Source organism: Polypterus senegalus, chromosome 11 (assembly GCF_016835505.1).
Source record: "Polypterus senegalus isolate Bchr_013 chromosome 11, ASM1683550v1, whole genome shotgun sequence".
Lineage (NCBI taxonomy): Eukaryota > Metazoa > Chordata > Cladistia > Polypteriformes > Polypteridae > Polypterus > Polypterus senegalus.
The window spans coordinates 111,425,199-111,441,564 of NC_053164.1; positions in this window are offsets into that span (position 1 = coordinate 111,425,199).

Here is a 16,366-nt window from a genome sequence, read left to right on the forward strand (position 1 = left end):
GGGAAAAGAAATTCTGGTTAGAATAAGGGCATTTTGGCTGACCTTCCTTTTGGTGTCAGAAATAATTTCATTTTGATGCCTACACTTAAGGTTTGGCATAATATTGCTGCCCACGCTGGAAGAAGAGGTTTTTCTAGTGCACTGCAGCCTCTAATTAGGAATAAAGCTTTCCCCCCAGGTATTGGCATTAGTATATTTGATGATTGGCATTCTAAAAATATAAGATTTATTTGCGATCTGTTTGAAAGGGGTAGTTTTATGGCCTTTAATCAAGTTCAAATTAAATATAATTTACCACAGAAACACTTCTTTGGGTTCCTACAAGTAAGACATTTTGTAAATTCCCTTAAATTTCCAGCCAATCAACCAGTTTTGAACTCTATTGAAAGCTTTCTTCTTAAATTTAATGAGGAAATAATCACAAAAAGGAAATTTATCTCTCTTTGTTATGGGAAATTATTGTCTTTGAATTTTGTAACCACTGATAAGGCCAGGGTTCGGTGGGAAACCGACCTCGAAGTTCAGCTTAGTGCAGGAGTATGGTCCAAAACTTTTAGATCTGCCAAGAAATTGTTTTCCTGTAACAGACTCCAGGAAAGCCATTACAGAATTTTACATAGACTTCAGCGTACGCCAGAGTTTCGAAATAAAATTCATCCTCAGATTTCTTCTCTTTGTGTAAAGTGCAATACGGATGTGGGGACCTACTACCATTGCATATGGCAATGTCCTTTAATTACTAGATTTTGGAAAAATATTGCTATAGAGCTTCGCTCCATTTTTCACCAATCGATCCCACTGAACCCTGTGCTGTTCGTTTTGGGTCTATCTATAGAAGGGCTCTCTCTGTCTTCTGTACAGATGCTTTTGTTAGGTAAACTTTTACATTTAGCGAGGCGATGTGTACTGTTTCACACAATGGTACAGAGAAATGTTTAAGGTGTTGCTAATGGAGCGCCTTAGTGCCATTATAAAGGGCAATTGTAATGCATTCTGTAGGATATGGCAGCCTTTGCTTGATCACCTACCACGTGATCTTGCTGTGCTATTACATAAAGGGGGATCACATTTTGTTTTTAAACACAATAATTAATGTCTGTATTCCCCTTTTTTTTTTTCTTTTTTTCTTATCTCCCTTGAACTGAAATGTGAAACGCTGTACATATTCTGACCCAGACATGTATATCTGTAACTCATGTACCTGTATTTGTTGTTTTTTTTTTTGGGCTGTGCTGATTTGTTGCTGTTTGTGTTGTTCCAAAAAAAAAAAATCAATAAATCATTGTTTAAAAAAAAAAAAAAGAATAAGGGCATTTGTTTGTACCTTTTGCTTTTTGTGTTTTGGCTCTGACGATTGGTTTTGGCTTACCTTTTCTAATTATGAATGCCTGCCTGTTTCAAACTATGATCTTTTGCTAGTCTCTTGGAATCTCTCTGTTATCTGGCCATTACATTTGGTTTCAAAACATTAAAAATTATTTACGGGCCAACTTCCAGTTGATATTAGAACATTAGAACAATCTAGACGAGAACAGGCCATTCAGCCCAACAAAGCTCACCAGTTCTTTCCACTTATTTCTTCCAAAAAAACATCAAGTTGAGTCACTAAACTCTTACTCTCTATCATGCTACTTGGTAGCTTATTCCAAGTGTCTGTTGTTCTTTGTGTAAAGAAAAACTCCTAATGTTAGTGTGAAATTTACCCTTAAGAAGTTTCCAACTGTGTCCAATTGTTCTTGATGAACTCATTTTAAAATAACAGTCTCGATCCACTGTACCAATTCCCTTCATAATTTTAAACACTTCAATCATGTCACCTCATAACACTAGAATTACCAGAGCCTACGAAAAAACTGGATCCGTCCCACCTTAAATCGATTTGCACCTCTCCGTCAGCGTCTTTTGTCCTCTAAATGTGTTGATAAGCAGCAAACAGCAAGCAGTCTGCTATCACATCCCCCACCGCCGCACAGTTTTCTCAGCTCAAGTCTGTTTTAACCTGCATGTCAGTTGCTTAGAGTTGTATAGAGTGAGATAGTCAAGCAAAATGACACCTTGTGTAAATACTGTATCGTTATTTGGAACACTTGCATTTCATATGTGTTCCGTGTCTGCAACGATCTATGTAAACACATTGTTAAAACAGAAATTTTTTCATGTTTTAGTAATAATTGACAAAATGTTGACATGAAGTGTATAATGTGTGAAGCCTGAAGTCCAAATATCAAAGAAACACTTTCACAAAAGGTATAAATATAACAGAACAAATGCACTTCCATTCAAAAATATAACTGCAGAAAAAGAACCTGCGTTAGGGTGCGACATTGACATGCATTTGCTACAACCGCTTCGATGGTGCAACAGTATCACATGTTGACTGGTAATCAAAACTTCACAGGATATAGTATTTATAAAAGGTGTCATTTTGCTTGACTTCTTTACTCTATACAACTCTAAGCAACTGACATGCAGGTAAACAGACTTGAGCTGAGAAAACTGTGCGCCGGTGGGGGATGTGATAGCAGGCTGCTTGCTGTTTGTTGCTTATCAACACATTTAGAGGACAAAAGACGCTGACGGAGAGGTGTGAAGCAATTTAAGGTGGGACGGATCTACGAGTTTTTTCATAGGCTCTGGTAATTCTAGTGTTAATCTTTTTTGCTTAAGCTGTATAGGCTCAGCTCTTTTAATCTTTCTTCATAGTTCATCCCCTGTAGCCCAGGAATGAGCCTAGTTGCTCTTCTCAGGACTTTTTCTAGCACTGCTATATCCTTTTTGTAGCCTGGAGACCAAAACTGGACACAGCACTCCAGATAAGGCCTCACCAGTGCATTATAAAGCTTGAGCCTCCTTGGACTTGTACTCCACATATCGTGCTATATAACATAACATTCTGTTTGCCTTCTTAATGGCTTCTGAACACTGTCAGGAAGTCGATAGCTTAGAGTCCATTATGACTCCTAAATCCTTCTCATAAGGTGTACTCTCGATTTTCAGACCTCCCATTGTGTATTCAAACCTAACATTTTAACTTCCAATGTGTGATATTTTACATTTACTGAGATTAAATTTCATCTGCCACAAATCTGTCCAAGCCTGTCTCTTGGTATCATCTGCAAACCTAACCAGCTTGTTACTTATATGCCTATCTAAATCATTCATAAATATTAAAAATACCAGTGGCCCTAGCACTGACCCCTGTGGAACACCACTCTTAACATGAGCCAATTCTGATAAGGTTTCTCACACCATCACCCTCTGCTTCCTGTGTCTGAGCCAATTCTGCACCCATCTAAAAACATCACCCTGAACTCCCACTTCTTTTAGTTTGATGCACAACCTCTGATGTGGCACCTTATCAAATGCTTTCTGAAAGTCCAGATAAATAATATCATAAGCTCCATTTTGATCGTATCTTTTTGCTGCCTCCTCATAGAATTCCAGCATGTTAGTAAAATACAACCTCCCTCTTCTTAACCCATGCTGACTGTTCAGAAAAACTCCTGCCCTTGTCATGTGCTGCTCAATCTAATCCTTAATAATTCCATCCAATAATTTTCCCGTGATGCATGTTAAGCTTACTGGTCTATAGTTGCTTGGATCTGCCCAGTCACCCTTTTTATATAACAAGATGATATTTACCATTTTCCACTCCTTCAGAATCTCCTCAGTGTGCAGTGACTTCCTGAAAATACGTGTCAAGGGTTTATATATTTACTCACTAGCCTCCTTAAGAACTCGAGGGTAAATATTATCTGGTCCTGGTGATTTGTTTGATTTCATCTTATTTAATCTGAGCGGCACTTCTCCCTCTAGAATTTCCAAATCCTTCAGTACCTCCTTAGTAGTCCCGTTTACTTCTGGGAGGTTATCCACTTGCTCACTTGTGAAAATCTCAGAAAAATGCAAGTTTAGAGTGTACGCTATTTCATTGTCTGTATTTTTTAATTCCCCTTTACTACTCCTGATGCACTTCACCTCCTCCTTGACTGAACTTTTACTACTAAAATACTGAAAGAATCTCTTGTGGTCTTCTTTCGCCTTATTTACTATATTCCTCTCAAACTGTCTTTTAGTGTCCCTGATGTCCTTCTTAATGGTTGCCCTAATTTCTCATACACCCAATGATTCACATTGGAGTTATTAGACTTATACTGTATGCCTTATAAAGCTGTTTTTTTTCCTTTTGCTGCTTCTTTTTAACTCACTGTGAAATTTTTTAAAATTTCATATTAATTCCAAATATAGGTATGCATCTGTCCTGCATTTTGCCTGTTGACTGCAACTCTGAGCCATCGTTTTCAAAATTTTCTATTTTCAGTGGCTAAAAATGCAGAAAATTATAAACAGACTCATGTCTGTGTTTTTAAAAGAGAACGTAGGAGTCTGGACGTAGATTTATATACTGTAATATGGCAATTGTATTGTCATGGGTTACATGGCTTGTGTGCACTAGCATGCATATATTATTAGTCGTGTTTAAGACAATATTTCCTTTTTATGTCTTTTTTGTTGATTTTTGACTCATTAAATACTATTATTTGTTAATAATACTTATCCAATTATGCTTTCTTTTTCCTTTTTTGTGTCCATTATTTAATTCCTATTTGGGTAATCCTGTTCTCTGCCATTCCCTGTATTATGTGGGTGAAAAACTCAAGAGGCGGGGCCAACAGAAACTCCTCCTTCCCCCACCCCAGCCAATAAAGGCAGGCTGGCCAAGGGAGTTCCTTGCAGTTCATTTGGATGCACTTTGGTGGAAGAGATGTTTTGTATTGTAAGTACTGAACTTCTTTCGATTTACTTGATTTGATGGAAATTTTTGCCTATATTTGATTTTTTTTTATTTTTTTGCTTTGATATACTTTGCTAAACCTCAAAGGAAAACTGTCTTTTTGCATTTGGATTTCCATTGCTGGATTTCCGTATTGGAATTTGGTCACTGTGATTTCCTTTTGTTCCTCATATCGCCAAATTATAGTTTTGAGAATTTTGTTCTTTTTTTCCCATTATTGTCAATAAAATATAAATATTCTTTTTGTTGCCCTTTCTTACACAAGCCAGGGGTTGACAGTCATGCCCTCCCTTGTTGGGCATTATTTTGCCATTACTGAACCCAAAGCCCATGTGGCTTGAATTAGGACCTCAGGAAGTCTGGGAATGAACCTTATCTGGGTAGGCTAATAGAGAATTGATCCAGTTTTTTGATTCTGTTTTGGAGGCTTCCCACCTTTTTGCCATTTGTGTATGATGTGAAACACAACAGAATCATAGCAACCAGACTCACAAAATTACAATGCCCATACACTGAGAGGCACAAAATGGTGGTGCTCATGCAAAGAAAAACAAATAAATTAGATTGTCTATATTGTCTAATATTAGTTTGTCTATTTTATTAAAAAGTTAGGATTCAGTTCCTTCTTAAGAAGTAAATTATCTTTATGAAAACATGGTGCTTCTTTGATCAGGTTCTTTATTTCTTTTTTTCTGAGTTTTCCTTGGGCCTTAATCAAATGTTCTATATGTGCACTCTTAAAAATAATGGTCCTCTGAAGTAATGGTTCATAGACTTATTGCTTCACCAAATACCATTTAATTCTAGGACACATAACAAGTTAGTAATTTGTGCTTTGAAAAACTTCCCAATACATAGAAAAAAATCTTTAATGTATGGTGGGCTGTAGAACACTAACAGATTAAGAAAACCTGCACTTAGCCTGTGTTATTGTACATATGTTTAAAATAATGACCCATTGGTATTTCCGAACCGAAAATGGCTACCCTATGGCATTAATCTGAAGAATCACTCTGGCACTTTCATCTTTAAGAGTGTAGAATAGGGTTTTCAAGTCCAAGATGCCTTTTTATAATGTCAAGCATTCGCCCATAATGCCAATGTGAGGAAATTATGTTGATGGTTGCTATGCCATACCTGGGGTCTTTGAGGAAGACCACCTCAGCGCAGGGAAGTGTGAATTTCTTTATGAATACATTTTTATTTTTGATGAACACTATCATGGTTTGAATCTACAATCCTGTCTCCCAGTAATGTGAACTGACCAACAGAAATTAGCGGTAGCTGAAAATGAGGTGGATATCAGGGAGTACTTAAAAAGTCAAGGGTACAGATGAACACGATGGGCCGAAAGGTGTCCTCTTCTTGGTGAGATGTCATGCTACATAAATATGAAAAATACCTGTAGACCAAACCATTCTTCTCCAGCCATTCTTCTGTAGAGATGCAGACAGTTGTATATCTCTGAGAGACGTCTCCACAATCAGGGAGCTGAAGGAGTTCTTCAAGTCAAGAGAACCATTTCTGTCATGTTATTACTGCTACATTAAACCCAAAAACTTTTAAAAAGCGGTGAAAATATGGTTCACACTAAAAAAAAAGGGAATTTCAAATTTTAATTTTCAAACTAGGTTACTTTTGTCACATATTAAAAACAGCTGAAAATCAAAATAAGTCTGTTCTGCCACAGGCAAGAAAGACCAGGAAAAGAAATGGAGTCAGACAAACTGGAGTGACGAAACCAGAAAAGAAATAGATTCTGTTGCTTAGCCAAAAGAATGGTTGAAACTCGTAGTGAGAAGCAAATAAAACAAAAACATAAAAAAGTGGTTTGCCAATAATAAACTTGTAACTTATTCACAATCTTGGACAGTGAAGATCTGTGTGAGACCGCTGTGTCAATGACACAATTCTGTGTGTGAACAGCAAGATTGCATAATCGCAATGTTTATGATCCCACAGCATGGCATCTCTGTAAAAATACACATAAAGATGATAGAAATGTCTATGTAATAACAACAAAATATAATGGTAATAAAAATACCAAAATATTTCCTCACATGAAAAACACAAATTACAATCACTAAAGGCGCATAGAAAAATGTATTGCATTGATAAAAAGCATCAATGAAGTCAGGACAATATCTAATGCGTCATACCTCACATTCCACAGTGGAGTAGTCTCTAATTCACAATACAGAACAATGATGAGTGAACTCCACGGTGTTCGCTTCACCTTGAGTTTGGAGAAATCACAGAGGTGTTTGCGAATATTGCTGAACTGGGTGAATGAATTAAGATCAATGGGGAAGGATTAACTGAACTGGATTTGACTGGAATATAATGGTGCAATCATCATTAAAGTGTCTTTGAGGGTTAAGGAAACGTCTGTCAACTACACTGGAACGATTATTGTGTCCAAAAAGGTGACCTGAGCTGTGTGGCAGCAGAGCCAACCACTGCACTACCTTGCCTCAGTGAGATCAAAGAAGAAAGAACGCAGTCAGAGACGTGCAATCATATAGTTCATCAAAACAAAGCGGAAATGGCAAAATTGTAGTCAAAAGTCAGAAAACAAATACGTAGGCAGAAAATTCAAAGTGGCGTGTCATGATTGAAGCTGCTGGCTAGTATTTTTTGAAGTTGTGTTGAAGGCTCTCCAAACTGTCTGTGGTGATGCTTTGCACTTTTTCTTCTATCAAAAAGATAGAAACTCCTTGTAAATAGTAATCTCCTGTGGTTGTCTACGTCAGGCTCCTTTAAGGTTTGTTTTATATCTCCAAGTGGCTAACTGTGTATGCATCGGCACGCACACCCGTCTCCTATACTGACGTGCAAGTCAAAAAATTTCATAGCTAAATGTCAAAATCTAGACTAAAACAAGGAAAAAGGACGAAAGTCAAAAAGTGGGTTTATATCTGCAAATTTGGGCAAAGCAAGGGCACTTGAAGTGATCTTTATACTTAATGAGGTCAAGGTCTCAAACTCTGTGATCACACCCCTAACTACTGGTAGACATTTCACAGCAATGACATCTGCAATACGGTGACATCCAAGAGGAACAAAGTGGGAGCCAAAATGATTTGTTCCAAGAAGATTGTGTAATCTCAAAAAAAACTGAAGCTATAATTGGAATGAGGACTGCAGAAAAATCCCAAAATAAGTACAAAAGCACAAAAGTATTTAAAATAAAAGTACATAAAAAGTTCTAATTCATAACAATAAGCTGCTTTGACTGACATCACGCCAGACTTTGTGCTCACCTTTTGAAATATATATGTTATTGTGTGCAAGTTATAATATTTAATATAAACACATGTTTTTAAACATGCACATAGGGCCTTGGGGTGTGGGTAAGTCAGGGGGTGCGGGTATGGATCCCATTTCCGCAGTCCTGTGGCAGCCTACCCCCCAATTTTATTTGCACATTAAACACTTCCACAAACAACATTCCACACAAATGCACACTTAGGGCCTTGGGAGTGGGCACACTCAACGGCATCCGGTGGGGGGAAATTTCAGCCTCACTCCGAGTGCCGGTGCCCACTTCCAATTTTAAACTGCACCTAGTCATGGAGGGTTTTGGGGGAGAGGTGGGGCTGTGTGTTGGCATCAGCTGGTGTAGGCCACATGATGCCAGCACTGCCCGCGCTCCCCCAACCACAAAATGCACCTTCTCAACACACATCAATATTACATTGGAGCCGGCGGAGGGAGACTAGAGGTCTTATCACACCTCTGTTCTCAGTTAGCTGCCCGGGGCTTGAGGCTAGGAGTGGGAGCTGGCCGTCTGCCTGTGGTCTGGAGTGGTGGGTTGATTTGCTCTGCGTTGGACGGGGGTGCCTGCTCATTATTACCCCTGCGGAACGGGGCTAACTCTGGCGTCCGGGAATGGTTGGGCCTTCGGTACGGCAGCACCGGGACCAGAGTTAGGTAGGATGTGTGTGGGGAGTGTGAATGGGTGTCTGGCGTACATCCTTGCAAGTCTTGGGTTGTATGTGTATGTGAGAGCATGAGGGAGGGAGTGTATGACTGTGTTTGTGTGTGACTGTATATGTCAGGTGGGGTTTTGGACTCCTCCCCTCTCCTGGGACATCTGGCAATACTACAACATCTTTGCCTACCCTCCCCCTGCCTTAAGCATCTGTCTGGTCGCTCCCGGTGGCTGCCTGGTGAGATCTGGTTCCCTGGGCTCTGTTGGGTCCTCGGCGGGGTGGGTCGCTCTTGGGTCCCGGGCTGCTGGGTTCCGGGCCCGGCCGACTCGGGGGAGAGTGGCTGCGGGCGGGCCTGAGGACTTGCCGTTGATATCTCCCGGGACTCTGCCGGCTGCTGGATGTGAACCCTGGGGGGATCCTCTGCGCCTCGAGTGGGGGTTGGGGCTTCTCTGGTGACGGCCTCCCTGGGGTCTCCGCGCTCTGGGGTGACCTCTGGATCTCTGGGCTTGGAACTCCCTCCATCTTCCACACGTTTTTGGGGGCAGGTCTGTGGCCCTTCACACTCACTATTGGATGCTCCTATAGAGAAACCTTACACATACAAGCGTGCGTACGCACACAGGTGCTCACATGGTGATTTCATAAGTATGACTTGGACATCTTCAGCACATGACCTAAGGCTGTGGTTGGCCCTAAATGCCTTAGTAATAATTACTGTGTGATTGTCAGCAAACATTTTTACTTTTATATATCTTCATGTAGCTGATGCAGCAATGTTTTTGTCTTGTGGTTTGTTTTTTTCTCCCTCTCTTTCTGCAGGTCTAGAAGCGGATTCTGGTTCATTTATTGTTTATTCTATACGAACCCCCCCTTCCCCCTTTACCTCCATCTCTTCCTTCTCTCTCTTCTTTTTCTTTCACTTTTGTCTCCGTGTCCGGTTCGAATCTTAAAAACATCTGAAAATATTTTTAATAAAGTTTTGGTATCAGGCGTGTCGTCAGCAGAAGCTGTAACGCTCCACCTGAGAGAAAAACTGTAAGGCTAGTCGCCAGCATTCAGACATCAATTCTGATTGCTTCACAGCCGAACAGGACACGGTAAAAAAATAAATAAATAAATAAATAAACACATGTTTGAAATAAAGAATTGGGTAAATTCATTTCTGTTTGTTTGGATTTTATTAAGGTAGAGTGGTGTTTCTTATTAAAAGTGGGGTCGTGCTTTCCTGATGCGACCAAAATAACTTCTGAGCTCCTGTGACCAACAGTCCCCCAAAATAAACTGCATTTGTGTCACCGAGACTTGCTTTAACCCACAATTAAGGTTATTGCTTTGAAGGAAGAAATAAAGTTGGATTTTTAACAAAGTGCCATTTTACTGAATGGCTTCAATACAGCCACAAAAGAGAAGTGCATTTTCTAACATAAATATGGAGAAATGCATCCATATTTTAGTGAAAAAATCTGTGGAGACATTTAAAATTGCATACATTAAAATCATGGATTTCGTTAGTGACTGCTATTAAACATACAGAACATGCATTGCACAATTCACAAAAACGACACAATTTGGCGTGTTAAACACAGACAGCCGCTGTTCTGTGTAGTCCTACCTAATGACTACAGTGGACCAAGCACAGAGCAGAGGGTTCCTCTCCCCTTGGCAGACAGTAGATTTGTAGTTGACATGAACAGATTACAAGAGGAAAGTTCAAGTTTTGCGTGAAATCTGATTTGATCCTTCTTAAAATGAGGTCACTGGGGGTCTTCTGTGACTGGCTACACAGAATTTGTCGCAGTAATGTCATCACGTACAATCAATGTCTTACCTGCAAGTCTGAACAACATGCAACATGTCACCCTACCCTGATAGACAAGAATGTACTAAAAGTCAGAAGTCCATTTTACTTAATTGAAAACATAAATCAGCTTACCCGATATAATCCTTGCCCGTGTTTCCATAGCTCTTGTTCAGTTACGCTTCAATTACATGAATCTGTATGGAAAGAAGACGCTGAGAAAAACAGCAGTAGAGCAAGTCATTACATACTGACAGTTAGAAGGCAGCGTTTTCTGTTGACTGTCACGTCTGATATACAGTACTTTCAGAAAGCATTACACCTCCTTCATTCTTTCACATTTTGTGCTAAAATCATTTACATTCATTTTTTCTCCAACATCAAGCAACATCCAATACCCCAGAATGAATACTCATTGTGGAGTACTGTGTGTTGTTTGATGCAAGAAGAAAAACAAAACATAAAATGTGATAAAACATACATAGAGAATTTATTTTAAAAGTGACTGTCTCACCTCAACACCACTGAATCTGAGTGCTGTGATGGCCACTCCATACAGACATGGCGGTGGCAGCTTCATAGAGAACAGCAGGCTGATACCTTGAAATAATGGGGCTATAAACATGCATCACACTATACAAGGAGTCGGCAATGTTTTGATAAAAGACAATTTCCTCTCGGGGATTAATAAAGTATATACAGTACCAAACGAAAATCTAAACCATCTTGATTTTGTAAAATATACAGTAATTCATATGAACTTAAATGCTTCAAGTTTTTAAAATACCATGTGGTCAGACATTGTAATAACTTCTGTGTGTTATGATTGTCTGTTATGTTTTGAGCTTCTATTTAATTTTTCTTGGGTTTCCTTGATGCAGGAAAACGAACCTCGCCATCATTTTGTGATTTTTTTCAGGCCAAAAGAATTCAATTTTGCAACCAGAATTTTGTTTACAGCTCCAGCTTAGAAGTTTAATATTTGTTACTTACTGTCTTCTCAGGGGGGGTATTTTGTTTTGGAGATGGCGCTGCTCTTTGGTGGATTTGTGTCATTGTCTCCAAGGGGACTTTCCATGAAGCACTGAGTCCACGCTGATTTTGACATCATTACAAACAGAGCAAGTATCCTGAGGCTGTTCACATCATTTCTGGGGACTTTAATCATGCAGATCTGAAAGCAGTTCTCCCCAAATTCCATCAACATATAAAGTGTGTAACCAGGGGAGTCTCCCCTCAGGAGACAAGCTCCCATTATGACCAGGACTGGTACCATATGGCCCGGGGATGTCTCCCAACAGTTGCAGGACTGCTTTCAGAAAACCGTCTGGGAGGTTTTCGATCACCAGGATATGGAGAGCCATACGACAGCAGTCCTGGATTACATCCAGTTCTGTACAGAAAACGTCACCAGGGACAGACGTATAAGGATTTATCCTAACAGGAAGCCCTGAATGATGAGGGAGGTCCAGAATCTGTTGAAAGCCAGGAATACTGTTTTCAGGTCTGGGGATGGGGCACTCTACAGTGCAGCCAGAGCGAACCTGAAGAGAGGCATCCAAGAGGCCATGGCAGTATATAGAAGGAGGATAGATGACCATCTGAGGAGTAACAACACCAATCAGGTGTGGCAGGGTGTCCGGCGCATCACCAGCTACAAATCCAGCAACTTCAAAGCCGCTGAGAGAGACGCTTCTCTGGCAGAAACATCCCATTTTGAGGTGATACCAACAACAGTTACATCACAGCTGCCTGTTCACAATAGCAGCACACTCACGGTGGAAGAGCGTGAGGTGAGGAGGGTGATGAGGAAGGTGAACCTGAGGAAGGCTGCAGGACCCGACAGGGTGGCTGGACAGGTGCTGAAAGACGAATCTTCACTAGAATTTTCAACCAGTCCCTGCCCCAGGTCACTGTCCCATCCTGCCTTAAGTCCTCCATCATTGTTCCGCTGCCAAAAAAATCCATCCTGACTAGAGCTGCTGATTAACTGTACATACTGCATCTCTGTTGTTAGTCATTAGCAATAAAACAAAAGTAACTTGATAGTTATAATTGAATACTAACCCTCACCTATTCAGTTTCTGTTCTCGGTACTCAAATGTGGCAATTGGTGCCACGGCCAACCTGCCAAGTTGTTTGCCTGCCTATGGTAAAGTCATCCCTGATGGAGGATCACAGGAATCATGGGAAAGAGGGGTCCTTTCATCGGATTGGCTGGCCCAGCACTGTTTTAGCCATGGAATGGCCAAATGGGGGAGGCAGCTTGATGGATGAGGTCTCCAGGACTCTAAAAATATCCAAATCTTATTATTATGTGATATCATCTACTGTTAAATTCTGCTCTGTACTTCTAAAATTTGTATTATTATGCTGTATTGAGGATTTGTTCCGTTTTGTGTATTGTATTGTATTGACCCCCTTCTTTTGACACCCACTGCACGCCCAACCTACCTGGAAAGGGGTCTCTCCTTGAACTGCCTTTCCCGAGGTTTCTTCCATTTTTCCCTACAAGGTTTTTTTGGGAGTTTTTTCTTGTCTTCTTAGAGAGTCAAGGCTGGGGGGCTGTCAAGAGGCAGGGCCTGTTAAAGCCCATTGCGGCACTTCTTGTGTGATTTTGGGCTATACAAAAAATAAACTGTATCACGAACAGTCTAAATGACTTCCGCCCAGTGGCACTCACATCTGTCATTATGAAGTGTTTTGAGAAACAAGTGCAGAGTCACGCCATTGCCTGTCTGTCAGAAGACCTGGGCCCATTTCAACTTGCTTATAAAGCAAACGGATCCACGGAGGATGCTGTGGCCACAGCCCTTCATGCTCCCCTGACCCACCTGGAGCAGCAGGGATGTCAGACTGCTTTTTGTGGACTTCAGTTCGGCGTTTAACACCATACTCCTACAACGACTGGTGTCTAAACTAGCAGATCTAGGACTTCCATCACTCACCTGCAGTTGGATACTGGACTTCCTGTCTGGTCGCTCCCAGAGGGTCAGGCTAGGTACCCACACCTCCACTGCTCTCAGCCTCAACACCGGGACGCCGCAGGGTTGTGTGCTCAGCCCACTCCTCAACACATATTACTGTGTCCCCACTCACCATAGCAACAAGATCATAAAGTTTGCGGAAGACACAACGGTGGTTGGACTCATCTCGGGCAAAGAGGGTTAGCTGGCATACAGGGACGAGGTGGAGCGGCTGTCAGAGTGGTGCACAGTCAATAACCTGCTCCTTAACACCACAAAAAAGAAGAAGCTTGTTATTGACTTTAGAAAAAACAAACCGGACATCCAGCCACTCATCATCCTGTGTGGAGAGGGTCCCGGTGTTCAGGTTTCTAGGCATTGAGCTGGAGGATAACCTGACCTGGAGCCAACACCAAGGAGCTGCTGAAGAAGGCGCAACAGAGACTGTATTTTCTAAGAATCCTCAGAAAGAACCATCTCCCCAAAATTCTGATCCTTGCCTTTTATCACTGTTCCATTGAGAGTGTGCTTATGTACGGACTTTGTGTGGTTCGGCAGCTGCACTTCCTTTAGAAAGGAAAAGGCTCCACAGGATCGTCAGGACAGCAGAGAGTACAACTGGCTGCACCCTTGCCACTCTGGAACAAATCTACACCTCCCGATGCCACAAAAAAGTAATAGACATTTCACAGGATTCATCACATCTCGGTTATTGCCTCTTCCAGCTTTTACCATCAGGCAAGAGATACAGAGCAATGAAAACCAAGACAACCCACATTAAAAACAGCTTTTATCCAAAAGCAATCAAGGCCCTGAACTCAAATAAAACTGCTCCATATCATTCTCTAAATGTGCAATATAGACCTTAAGTCAGCCAGTGCAATGTGTATATATGACAAGTGTAATTTGTATATACAGGTAGTCCCCAGGTTACGGACATTCGACCTACGACCTGCGACGTATGCGCCTCAGTAACTGCCACTCCATCATCTTCGCTCTGGGGACGCTGCAAGCAGTGGCTGGACGGAGGCTGGAGGGGGGCGATTTCGTTGCTCGCGCAGTGTAGTGTCCCTTGGCCGGCTCTCGGTGGCAAGCAGTTTCACTGCCTACCCACCACACATGGCTGCCCCATTCGTTCTAGGTGGGTGACTGGTAATGCTGGTAATGGTAAAGTGGTGACCCGGTTGTGGCTGAACGGAGGCCAGTGAGGGTGAGGCGGGGGGTAGCATTGTAGTGTGCCTCAGATGGCTGCGTATTAAATGGAGGCGGTGGTGTTGCAGACGCAGGCAGCATGCTGTAGTGGAGGTGGGCTGGTGATGAACCGCCCGTCGCTGCCCCCATTCATTCTCAATAGCAAGCCTGCTTGTACTGTTACGTACATAGCAGGAAGTTGTCTGCTTTCAGTACAGGGTGACCCAGATCTAATTATGCAGATCCAGATTGTCTGGATGACTTTGATTTATGCAGGAACGATTCCAGTTCGGTGCAAAGATGATTCTTCATGTCTTCATTTCACACACTTCTCAATGGTCCTTGATTTTTCGGATGATTTTCTATGTAATAAACTGAATAAGTTATAACGTAATGAAAATTGCATAATTATATCTGGCCCACCCTATACATCAGACATGCTGAGGACGGGTGCCTTCCTGCTGTGATAGTGTGTACAGTGCTGTGCAGAAGATCTCATCTTAATCTTTTGTCTTCACCCTTCATCAATGTCTCTGAAACACAAATCTGATGCAAGTGCTGGTGATACAGTAAAGAAGCGAAAAACCATCACCATTAAAAATAAAATAGAAATAATAAAAAGGTCAGAGAGAGGTGAAACTCCATCATTCATTGGCAGAGCACTTGGTTACAGTCGGTCAACAATAGCATTTAGTAAAATAATGTACCTGTTCTGACACACAAATTCAACTTAAGTACAAACCTACAGTCCCTATCTTGTACGTAACCTGGGGACTGCCTGATTTTGTAATGTACTTTTATTACTATTCCTTTTCTTGTTTTTTAACTCATGTCTTACACTGAGACGACAGCACCTTCAATTTCATTGTTCTTTTGTAAAAGTGACAATGACAATAAAGATTTATCTATCTATCTATTGATGTGCCAGTATAAAGAGTATCTCAGACCGGACAAAACTTAGCGTACTACTTACTTAGAACTTTCACCACTGGTATCTTGACTACAATTATTGGTTTAGGATTTGGCGTTTCTCTCTCATTTATTTTTTTTATCACATACAAATTATACATATAGTACTAGACTTTCAGTTGTGATGCCTGCTTTGCCCTTTGACTGCTCTATCTACTGATTGCCGCTCTTTGAATTATTTTGACTGACTGCACTTTTTAACAGTCAGCGTACTATATGTTATTATTATGTTTTTTTTTTCCCTCCATTTTCCTGTACACCTCACCTTGAGCAGATAAGGGAATGAATGAAGAATTACACTTAGCAATTGTCTCACTTCTTACCTATAGCAGTAGAGTGTTGTACCGTGTTAGCCATATATTGATGTAGGAGAAAGTAGGGTGAAATGACACCTTTTATGAAGAAGTATGTATGGGGAACTGGTCAGACAACTGCGCCAGCGAATGAACTCACATTGATTTCATATTAATCAGAACAGTATTGATCTTTAGGTGGCAGCACACCTTAACAGTAATGGCCACAGCATAAAGGATATGAGGGTCACGGTGCTTATGGGTAATTTCAAGACCCAACAGGAGCGGAGAGAATGGGAATACAAACTTATACTTAAATTCAACACTCTACAAAATGGTCTAAATAGAGACAAGAGTTTTATGACCAGATATGTGGACTAACAGACTGATTGACCAGCTGACTCCATCAGAGGCCTCTC